The sequence below is a fragment of the Microcaecilia unicolor genome, chromosome 2 (assembly GCF_901765095.1).
Source record: "Microcaecilia unicolor chromosome 2, aMicUni1.1, whole genome shotgun sequence".
Taxonomy (NCBI): Eukaryota; Metazoa; Chordata; class Amphibia; order Gymnophiona; family Siphonopidae; genus Microcaecilia; species Microcaecilia unicolor.
The window spans coordinates 132705979-132718089 of record NC_044032.1 but is presented as its reverse complement, the minus strand read 5'-3'; the positions used below and the strand labels follow the sequence as shown (position 1 = coordinate 132718089).

The window sequence follows — 12111 nt, the reverse complement described above, 5'->3', positions numbered from 1 at the left end:
TCAATGATTCCCCCATGAATGGGATGTGACTATACCGGGCTATAATCTTTTTACAAAGGATAGAGAGGGCTGAAGGGGTGGAGGAGTGGCGCTGTATGTGAGAGACAATATCAGAGTGGCTGAAACGCAGGGCACCTGGGGAAAGGAAGAAGCTTTATGGATTGTCCTGGAAAGAGAAGATGGAACCTGTATCCACACAGGGATTATCTGCAGACCTCCGACACAAATAGAGAAGCTAGACAAGGATCGGATAGAGGATATTCAAAAGATTATTATGAAAGAGGAGGTGCTACTGTTGGGAGATTTCAACTTGACTGATGTGGATTGGAACGTCCCGTCTGCGGAATCGGAAAGAAATAGGGAGATTGTGGACGCCTGTCAAAGTGCCTTGCTCAGACAAATAGTGACGGAACCCACGAGGGAAGGGTCGATGCTGGATCTAGTGCTCACGAATGGAGAAAGTGTTTCTAATATCCGGGTGGGTGCCCACCTATGTAATAGTGATCATCTCACCATATGGTTTGATATAAGGGCGAAGGCGCAGTGTGGATGCACAAAACTAAAAGTACTGGATTGCAGACGTACTGATTTTGATAAAATGGGGGAATACCTGAAAAAGGAGCTGTTGAAGTGGGAAGGTGTAGGAGAAGTGGAATATCAGTGGTCAAAGCTGAAGGCTGCTATAAATATGGCAACTGACCTTTACGCGAGGAAAGTAAACAAAACCAAGAGAAACAGGAAGTCTATATGGTTTTCCAACCAAGTAGCTGAAAAATAAGAGCAAAAGAGGCTTTGTTCAAGAAATACAAAAGAACGCAACGAGAGGATCACGGAAAAGATTATTGGATTAAACTCAAAGAAGTGAAGAGGGAAATATGGCTAGCAAAAGTGCGAGCGGAAGAAAAATGGTTAAAGATGTAAAGAGAGGTGACAAGACCTTTTTCAGGTATACTGGAGAAAGGAGGAAAGATAGGAATGGATTTGCGAGACTGAAAGATAATGAGAATGGTTATGTGGAAAGTGAGGAGGATAAAGCGAGTGTGCTAAAGTGAGGAGGATAAAGCAAGTGTGCTAAACAATTACTTCTCTTCGGTGTTCATGAAGGAAAATCCAGGTGAAGGACCGTGGTTGGCTGCTGAAGGAATGTTTGAGAATGGAGTGGATACTGCGCTATTTACGGAAGAAAGAGTTTATAAACAGCTGGAGAATCTGAAGGTGGACAAAGCTATGGGGCCGGATGGGATACATCCCAGGATACTGAGGGAGCTCAGGGAGGTCCGACCGGGACCTCTTAAAGATTTATTTAATAGATCTTTAGAGACGGGAGAGGTTTCGTGAGATTGGAAATGAGCGGATGTGGTCCCTTTTCACAAAAGTGGAGACAGGGAAGAAATGGGAAACTACAGACCGGTAAGTCTCACGTCGGTGGTAGGAAAAATAATGGAGTCGCTGCTGAAAGAAAGGATAGTTAACTTTCTAGAAGACAACGGGTTACAGAACCCGAGGCAACATGGCTTTACCAAAGGAAAATCCTGCCAAATGAGACAGGGAAGAAGTGGGAAACTACAGACCGGTAAGTCTCACATCGGTGGTAGGAAAAATAATGGAGTCGCTGCTGAAAGAAAGGATAGTTAACTTTCTAGAAGACAACGGGTTACAGAACCTGAGGCAACATGGCTTTACCAAAGGAAAATCCTGCCAAATGAATCTCATTGACTTCTTTGACTGGGTGACAAAAGAAATGGATGAAGGCCGTGTGCTAGATGCAATCTACTTGGATTTCAGCAAAGCGAATGCTACATACCTGTAGAAGGTATTCTCCGAGGGCAGCAGGCTGATTGTTCTCACTGATGGGTGACGTCCACGGCAGCCCCTCCAATCGGAACACTTTACTAGCAAAGGCCTTTGCTAGTCCTCGCGCGCCGATGCGCACCGCGCATGCGCGGCCGTCTTCCCGCCCGAACCGGCTCGTGTTCGTCAGTCCCATATGTAGCAAGACAAAGACAAGGGAAGACACAACTCCAAAGGGGAGGCGGGCGGGTTTGTGAGAACAATCAGCCTGCTGTCCTCGGAGAATACCTTCTACAGGTATATAGCATTCGCTTTCTTCGAGGACAAGCAGGCTGCTTGTTCTCACTGATGGGGTATCCCTAGCCCCCAGGCTCACTCAAAACAACAAACATGGTCAATTGGACCTCGCAACGGCGAGGACATAACTGAGATTGATCTAACAATTTTTCCAACTAACTGAGAGTGTAGCCTGGAACAGAATAAACATGGGCCTAGGGGGGTGGAGTTGGAGTCTAAACCCCGAACAGATTCTGAAGCACTGACTGCCCGAACCGACTGTCGCGTCGGGTATCCTGCTGCAGGCAGTAATGAGATGTGAATGTGTGGACAGATGACCACGTCGCAGCTTTGCAAATCTCTTCAATAGTGGCTGACTTCAAGTGGGCTACCGACGCTGCCATGGCTCTAACATTATGAGCCGTGACATGACCCTCAAGAGCCAGGCCAGCCTGGGCGTAAGTGAAGGAAATGCAATCTGCTAGCCAATTGGATATGGTGTGTTTCCCCACAGCCACTCCCCTCCTGTTGGGATCAAAAGAAACAAACAATTGGGCGGACTGTCTGTTGGGCTGTGTCCGCTCCAGATAGAAGGCCAATGCTCTTTTGCAGTCCAATGTGTGCAGCTGACGTTCAGCAGGGCAGGAATGAGGACGGGGAAAGAATGTTGGCAAGACAATTGACTGGTTCAGATGGAACTCCGACACAACCTTTGGCAAGAACTTAGGGTGAGTGCGGAGGACTACTCTGTTATGATGAAATTTGGTGTAAGGGGCCTGGGCTACCAGGGCCTGAAGCTCACTGACTCTACGAGCTGAAGTAACTGCCACCAAGAAAATGACCTTCCAGGTCAAGTACTTCAGATGGCAGGAGTTCAGTGGCTCAAAAGGAGGTTTCATCAGCTGGGTGAGAACGACATTGAGATCCCATGACACTGTAGGAGGTGTGACGGGGGGGCTTTGACAAAAGCAAACCTCTCATGAAGCGAACAACTAAAGGCTGTCCTGAGATCGGCTTACCTTCCACACGGTAATGGTATGCACTGATTGCGCTAAGGTGAACCCTTACAGAGTTGGTCTTGAGACCAGACTCAGACAAGTGCAGAAGGTATTCAAGCAGGGTCTGTGTAGGACAACAGCGAGGATCTAGGGCCTTGCTGTCACACCAGACGGCAAACCTCCTCCATAGAAAGAAGTAACTCCTCTTAGTGGAATCTTTCCTGGAAGCAAGCAAGATGCGGGAGACACCCTCTGACAGACCCAAAGAGGCAAAGTCTACGCTCTCAACATCCAGGCTGGGAGAGCCAGAGACTGGAGGTTGGGATGCAGAAGCGCCCCTTCGTCCTGTGTGATGAGGGTCAGAAAACACTCCAATCTCCACGGTTCTTCGGAGAACAACTCCAGAAGAAGAGGGAACCAGATCTGACGCGGCCAAAAGGGAGCAATCAGAATCATGGTGCCTCGGTCTTGCTTGAGTTTCAACAAAGTCTTCCCCACCAGAGGTATGGGAGGATAAGCATACAGCAGACCTTCCCCCCAGTCCAGGAGGAAGGCATCCGATGCCAGTCTGCCGTGGGCCTGAAGTCTGGAACAGAACTGAGGGACCTTGTGGTTGGCTCGAGATGCAAAGAGGTCTACCAAGGGGGTGCCCCACACCTGGAAGATCTGGCGCACTACTCGGGAATTGAGCGACCACTCGTGAGGTTGCATAATCCTGCTCAACCTGCCGGCCAGACTGTTGTTTACGCCTGCCAGATATGTGGCTTGGAGCACCATGCCGTGACGGCGAGCCCAGAGCCACATGCTGACGGCTTCCTGACACAGGGGGCGAGATCCGGTGCCCCCCCCCCCCCGCTTGTTGATGTAATACATGGCAACCTGGTTGTCCGTCTGAATTTGGATAATTTGGTGGGACAGCCGATCTCTGAAAGCCTTCAGAGCATTCCAGAACGCTCATAACTCCAGGAGATTGATCTGCAGATCGCGTTCCTGGAGGGACCAGCTTCCCTGGGTGTGAAGCCCATCGACATGAGCCCCCCACCCCAGGAGAGACGCATCCGTAGTCAGCACTTTTTGTGGCTGAGGAATTTGGAAAGGGCGTCTCAGAGTCAAATTGGACTAAATCGTCCACCAATAAAGGGATTTGAGAAAACTCGTGGACAGGTGGATCACGTCTTCTAGATCCCCAGCAGCCTGAAACCTCTGGGAAGCTAGGGTCCATTGAGCAGATCGCATGTGAAGGCGGGCCATGGGAGTCACATGAACTGTGGAGGCCATGTGGCCCAACAATCTCAACATCTGCCGAGCTGTGATCTGCTGGGATGCTCGCACCCGCGAGACGAGGGACAACAAGTTGTTGGCTCTCGCCTCTGGGAGATAGGCACGAGCCGTCCGAGAGTCCAGCAGAGCTCCTATGAATTCGAGGCTCTGCACTGGGAGAAGATGGGACTTTGGATAATTTATCACAAACCCCAGTAGCTCCAGGAGGCGAATAGTCATCTGCATGGACTGCAGAGCTCCTGCCTCGGATGTGTTCTTTACCAGCCAATCGTCGAGATAGGGGAACACGTGCACTCCCAGCCTGCGAAGCGCCGCTGCTACTACAGCCAAGCACTTCGTGAACACTCTGGGCGCAGAGGCGAGCCCAAAGGGTAGCACACAGTACTGGAAGTGACGTGTGCCCAGCTGAAATCGCAGATATTGCCTGTGAGCTGGCAGTATCGGGATGTGCGTGTAGGCGTCATTCAAGTCCAGAGAGCATAGCCAGTCGTTTTCCTGAATCATGGGTAGAAGGGTGCCCAGGGAAAGCATCCTGAACTTTTCCTTGACCAGATATTTGTTCAGGGCCCTTAGGTCTAGGATGGGACGCATCCCCCCCTGTTTTCTTTTCCACAAGGAAGTACCTGGAATAGAATCCCAGCCCTTCTTGCCCAGATGGCACGGGCTCGACCGCATTGGCGCTGAGAAGGGCGGAGAGTTCCTCTGCAAGTACCTGCTTGTGCTGGAAGCTGTAGGATTGAGCTCCCGGTGGACAATTTGGAGGTTTGGAAACCAAATTGAGGGTGTATCCTTGCCGGACTATTTGGAGAACCCACTGGTCGGAGGTTATGAGAGGCCACCTTTGGTGAAAAACTTTCAAACTCCCCCCGACCGGCAGATCGCCCGGCACTGACACGTTGATGTCGGCTATGCTCTGCTGGAGCCAGTCAAAAGCTCGCCCCTTGCTTTTGCTGGGGAGCCGAGGGGCCTTGCTGAGGCGCACGCTGCTGACGAGAGCGAGCGTGCTGGGGCTTAGCCTGGGCCGCAGGCTGTCGAGAAGGAGGATTGTACCTACGCTTACCAGAAGAGTAGGGAACAGTCTTCCTTCCCCCATAAAAACGTCTACCTGAGGAGATAGATGCTGAAGGCTGCCGGCGGGAGAACTTGTCGAAAGCGGTATCCCACTGGTGGAGTTGCTCTACCACCTGTTCGACTTTTTCTCCAAAAATATTGTCCGCTTGGCAAGGGGAGTCTGCAATCCGCTGCTGGATCCTATTCTCCAGGTCGGAGGCACGCAGCCATGAGAGTCTGCGCATCACCACACCTTGAGCAGCGGCCCTGGACGCAACATCAAAGGTATCATATACCCCTCTGGCCAGGAATTTTCTGCACGCCTTCAGCTGCCTGACCACCTCCTGAAATGGCTTGGCTTGCTCAGGAGGGAGCTTGTCCACCAAGCCCGCCAACTGCCGCACATTGTTCCGCATGTGTATGCTCGTGTAGAGCTGGTAAGACTGGATTTTGGCCACGAGCATAGAAGAATGGTAGGCCTTCCTCCCTAAGGAGTCTAAGGTTCTAGAGTCCTTGCCCAGGGGCGCCGAAGCATGCTCCCTAGAACTCTTAGCCTTCTTTAGGGCCAGATCCACCACACCAGAGTCGTGAGGCAACTGAGTGCGCATCAGCTCTGGGTCCCCATGGATCCGGTACTGGGACTTGATCTTCTTGGGAATGTGGGGATTAGTTAGAGGCTTGGTCCAGTTCGCCAGCAATGTCTTTTTTAGGACATGATGCATGGGTACTGTGGACGCTTCCTTAGGCGGAGAAGGATAGTCCAGGTGCTCAAACATTTCAGCCCTGGGCTCGTCCTCCACAACCACCGGGAAGGGGATGGCCGTAGACATCTCCTGGACAAAGGCCGCAAAAGACAGACTCTCAGGAGGAGAAAGCTGCCTTTCAGGGGAGGGAGTGGGATCGGAAGGAAGGCCATCAGACTCCTCGTCAGAGAAATATCTGATGTCCTCTTCCTCTTCCCACGAGGCCTCACCATCGGTATCAGACACAAGTTCATGAACCTGCGTCTGAAGCCGTGCCCGACTCGACTCCGTGGAAACATGGCCACGGTGGGAGCGTCGAGAGGTAGACTCCCTCGCCCGCACCGGCGAAGCTCCCTCCGCCGACGTCGTCGGGGAGCCTTCCTGGGAGGCGACCGCAGTCGGTACCGCAAGCGGCACCGATGTCGGAGACCTCACCCCGGGCAAGGGGCCAGCTGGCGCCTCACTCGACGGTACTGGTGGCGCAAGCACCCCCGGTACCGGAGGGGAAGGGCGCAACAGCTCTCCCAGGATCTCTGGGAGAACGGCCCGGAGACTCTCGTGCAGAGCGGCTGTGGAGAAAGACATGGAAGCCGATGCAGGCGTCGAAGTCAGAGTCTGTTCCGGGCGTGGAGGCTGTTCCGGGCTGTCCAAGGTGGAGCGCATCGACACCTCCTGAACAGAGGGTGAGCGGTCCTCCCGGTGCCGATGCCTACTGGGTGCCGACTCCCTCGGCGACCCGGAGCTCTCGGTACCGATGCGGGAAGGAGACCGGTGTCGATGCTTCTTTGACTTTTTCAAACGAAGCATGTCACCAGAACTTCCCGGTACCGACGAGGAGGACGTAGAATCCAACCGTCGCTTCCTTGGGGCCGAGGCCGAAGAAGGTCGGTCTCGGGGGGGCTGTACCGCAGGAGCCCTCAGGGTAGGGGGAGACCCACCCGAAGGCTCACCGCCACCAGCAGGGGAATGGACAGCCCTCACCTGCACTCCAGTCGAAGCACCACCGTCCGACGACATCAGCACTAGTGGAGGTCCCGGTACCACCGACGCCGACGCAGCCTTTCGATGTCTCGGTACCGACGATGCAGAGGGTCGATGCCTCGATGCAGTCGATGCCGAGGTCGAAGGTCTTGAAGCTGTCGACATCGATGCACTCGATACCACCGGTGCTGTCGCCGACGAAGAGCCCGAGAACAACATGTTCCACTGGGCCAATCTCGCTACCTGAGTCCTTTTCTGTAAAAGGGCGCAAAGACTACAGGCCTGCGGGCGGTGCCCAGCCCCCAGACACTGAAGACACGATGCGTGCCTATCAGTGAGCGAGATTACTCGGGCGCACTGGGTGCACTTCTTGAAGCCGCTGGAAGACTTCGATGACATGGGCGGAAAAATCACGCCGGCGAAATCAAAACTCGTAATGGCGGTAAAGGCACCAAAATTAGGGAGAGAAAAACTCGAACTGAGGCCTCAAAAGGGCCTACCCCGAAAACGAAAGGAAACTTAGCGGGGCAAAAACTGGAAACACGGGAAAAGGGGAAAAGACCGAAAAGGTCTTCCTCCAAGTTCCTTTTTTTTTTTTTTAAGCAAAAGCTCAAAGACGCGCGAGGGTCAACTTGAGGGGCGCGAAATGGCGCAAACACGATCGTCCCGAGCGCGGACAAAAGAAGACTGACGAACACGAGCCGGTTCGGCAGGAAGACGGCCGCGCATGCGTGGTGCGCATCAGCGCGCGAGGACTAGCAAAGGCCTTTGCTAGTAAAGTGTTCCGATTGGAGGGGCTGCCGTGGACGTCACCCATCAGTGAGAACAAGCAGCCTGCTATTCCTCGGAGAAAGCCTTTGATACGGTCCCCCACTGAAGACTCGTGAATAAGCTAAATGGGCTGAACTTAGGACCGAAAGTGGTGAACTGGATAGAAAACTGGTTGACTGACAGGTGGCAGAGGGTGTGGTAAATGGAATCCGTCGGAGGAAAGGATGGTGAGCAGTGGGATTCCTCAGGGGTTGGTGCTGGGGCCCATTTTGTTTAATATATTTGTGAGAGATATTGCTGAACGGTTGGAAGGAAAGGTTTGCCTTTTTGCAGATGACACGAAGATAGCCAATAGAGTGAATACCCTGGATGGAGTAGAAACGATGAGAAGGGATCTTCGAAAGTTAGAAGAATGGTCGAGGGTCTGGGCAGTTAAAATTTAATAAGCCTCAATCTAAACTAAATATATGGTTTATAAAAAAACTTATTGTGCAAAAATATATATATGTGAATAAAATTTCAAATTGTGCTCAGTTTTTTTGGTGTTTTACAGCGACCCGAAGACTCGAGATACGTAAAAACACCATTGCCACCATCATAGCACTCCCTACCTCCACTCTACTATATAGTATTATACCAGCTAAACCAGTCCAAAAATACAGCTTTCAAAAACTTATAACCTGGTATCTACTTAACTTGTGTTGACTTTAGCGGGTGCATCGTTTTCCATTTATCAGTAGGATACTGCTATGCAGGAACTGATGCGAGCCTCAAGTCAGAGTAAAACTTTTATACTTCAATTTTGTGATTTCATAAATACGATATCCATTGTTCAGAGTTCATGGTTCCCAACATGGACCATGTTTCACCAATGTATTGGCGTCTTCAGGGGAACTAATATTATTGTGCCAATTGTTACCCCAGAAACACTGCTTTCTTCCAATTGATTGGTAATTGGTTAGCGCAGCTACACTGTTGCGCACTGATTAGCACATACTTAGCACGTGAGCTCTTACCACCTACATAATGGGTGGTAGTAGGGGCTCACATGCTAATGGCCACATGCTAAAGGAACAATTAGTATATGGCCATTAATCACAAAAAAAAACCCCAGAAAATTTGGCCATTTTACCCCAGTGGTATAAATGGCTTTAGTGCGTGGGAAAGACCTGCGTAAAGATGCGCTAAGGCCACTTTTTATCACCGTTTGGTAAAAGGGCCCCTTAGTTTGCTACCATCCCTTTCCTATGTCACAAGCCTCCATGAATGAGTTGATAATGCTGATCGTTGAAGTAAGCATCTGAGCAAATGACTTAATTGTAAGTGGGTGATTTTCAGGCTTATTTTCGAAAGAGAAGGGCACCCATCTTCCGACACAAATAGGCATAATCGAAAGTTGATTTTGGGCGTCCTCAACTGCTTTCCGTCGCAGGGACGAACAAAGTTCACGGGGGCGTGTCGGCAGCGTAGCGAAGGCGGGACTGGGGCGTGCCTAACACATGGGTGTCCTCAGCCAATAATGGAAAAAAGAAGGGCGTCCCTGACGAGCACTTGGCCGACTTTACTTGGTCCATTTTTTCTTGCAACCAAGCCTCAAAAAGGTGCCCGAACAGACCAGATGACCACCAGAGGGAATCTGGGATGACCTCCCCTTACTCCCCCAGTGGTCACTAACCCCCTCCCACCCTAAAAAAAAAAACCAACACATAATTTTTTTTAACAGCCTCAAATGTTATACCCAGCTCCATGACAGCAATATGCACGTCCCTGGAGCAGGCGGACCCAGGCCCCTGCCCCCCAAACTGTTACATTTCAAAACCCACTGTACCCACTTGTAGGTGCCCCCCTTCACCCCTTAGGGCTATGGTAGTGGTGTACAGTTGTGGGGAGTGGGTTTTTTTTTTTGGGGGGGGGGGGTTGGGGGGCTCAGCACCCAAGGTAAGGGAGCTATGCACCTGGGAGCAATTAATGAAGTCCACTGCAGTGCCCCTAGGGTGCCCGGTTTGTGTCCTGGCATATGAGGGGGACCAGTGCACTATGAATGCTGGCTCCTCCCACGACCAAATGGCTTGGATTTGGTCGTTTCTGAGATGGGTGTCCTCGGTTTCCATTATCGCTGAAAATCGGGGACGACTATCTCTAGGGACGACCATCTGTAAGGTCGACCTAAATGTGGAGATTTGGGCGTCCCCGACCGTATTATCGAAACGAAAGATGGATGCCCATCTTGTTTTGATAATACGGGTTTCCCTGCCCCTTCGCGGGACGTCCTGCGAGGACGGCCCCAGGAAAACTTGGGCGCCCCATTCGATTATGCCCCTCTTTATGTTCAACAATTTTTTTTTTTTACCAAACCAAGTAAAACCAATCAACAGTATACAGGTACATCATAAAGCAGTGCGAAACAAACACAATATATACAAAAAGGAAGGAACCCAAGCTGTCATCAAGTTTTTACAAAAATATACTCCCTGTTCCCAACCCAACCCCCACCCCTAAATATCAGACCTACCCCCAGACCACATACCCCCACCACCCAAGCTGAGACAGAAAAGGCCACTGAGGAATCTGAGAGACTGGACTCTTATGACTCCCTAACCCTCCCCCATAAGATCAAAGCAAACTCCCCATTCCCAACCCAACCCTTCCAATCCAATACTCTAACCACATTGCTGGTAAAATGGGGAAGAAAAAAAATAAGAAAGGAGGACTATTATAAATTACTAAACAAAAGACTGCATCCCCGAGAAAGCGAATGCTACATACCTGTAGAAGGTATTCTCCGAGGACAGCAGGCTGATTGTTCTCACTGATGGGTGACGTCCACGGCAGCCCCTCCAATCGGAATCTTCACTAGCAAAAGCCTTTGCTAGTCCTCGCGCGCTCATGCGCACCGCGCATGCGCGGCCGTCTTCCCGCCCGAAACTGGCTCGTGCTGGCCAGTCTCATATGTAGCAAGACAAAGAAAAGGGAAGACACAACTCCAAAGGGGAGGCGGGCGGGTTTGTGAGAACAATCAGCCTGCTGTCCTCGGAGAATACCTTCTACAGGTATGTAGCATTCGCTTTCTCCGAGGACAAGCAGGCTGCTTGTTCTCACTGATGGGGTATCCCTAGCCCCCAGGCTCACTCAAAACAACAACCATGGTCAATTGGGCCTCGCAACGGCGAGGACATAACTGAGATTGACCTAAAAAATTTACCAACTAACTGAGAGTGCAGCCTGGAACAGAACAAACATGGGCCTAGGGGGGTGGAGTTGGAGTCTAAACCCCGAACAGATTCTGAAGCACTGACTGCCCGAACCGACTGTCGCGTCGGGTATCCTGCTGCAGGCAGTAATGAGATGTGAATGTGTGGACAGATGACCACATCGCAGCTTTGCAAATCTCTTCAATAGTGGCTGACTTCAAGTGGGCTACCGACGCTGCCATGGCTCTAACATTATGAGCCGTGACATGACCCTCAAGAGCCAGCCCAGCCTGGGCGTAAGTGAAGGAAATGCAATCTGCTAGCCAATTAAATATGGTGCATTTTCCTACAGCCACTCACCTCCTGTTGGGATCAAAAGAAACAAACAATTGGGCGGACTGTCTGTTGGGCTGTGTCCGCTCCAGATAGAAGGCCAATGCTCTCTTGCAGTCCAATGTGTGCAGCTGACGTTCAGCAGGGCAGGAATGAGGACGGGGAAAGAATGTTGGCAAGACAATTGACTGGTTCAGATGGAACTCCGACACAACCTTTGGCAAGAACTTAGGGTGAGTGCGGAGGACTACTCTGTTATGATGAAATTTGGTGTAAGGGGCCTGGGCTACCAGGGCCTGAAGCTCACTGACTCTACGAGCTGAAGTAACTGCCACCAAGAAAATGGCTCAAAAGGAGGTTTCATCAGCTGGGTGAGAACGACATTGAGATCCCATGACACTGTAGAAGGCTTGACAGGGGGCTTTGACAAAAGTAAACCTCTCATGAAGCGAACAACTAAAGGCTGTCCTGAGATCGGCTTACCTTCCACACGGTAATGGTATGCACTGATTGCACTAAGGTGAACCCTTACAGAGTTGGTCTTGAGACCGGACTCAGACAAGTGCAGAAGGTATTCAAGCAGGGTCTGTGTAGGACAAGAGCGAGGATCTAGGGCCTTGCTGTCACACCAGACGGCAAACCTCCTCCATAGAAAGAAGTAACTTCTCTTAGTGGAATCTTTCCTGGAAGCAAGCA

The 12111-nt window shown here is 51.2% G+C and overlaps 1 protein-coding gene across 1 annotated transcript in view; it reads right to left on the bottom strand.

Moving 5' to 3' along the window:
* The window catches only part of RASGRF2 (Ras protein specific guanine nucleotide releasing factor 2), an 839627-nt gene that overhangs the window by 192706 nt on the left and 634810 nt on the right, over positions 1–12111 (bottom strand). The gene's annotated exons all lie outside the window — the stretch shown is intronic.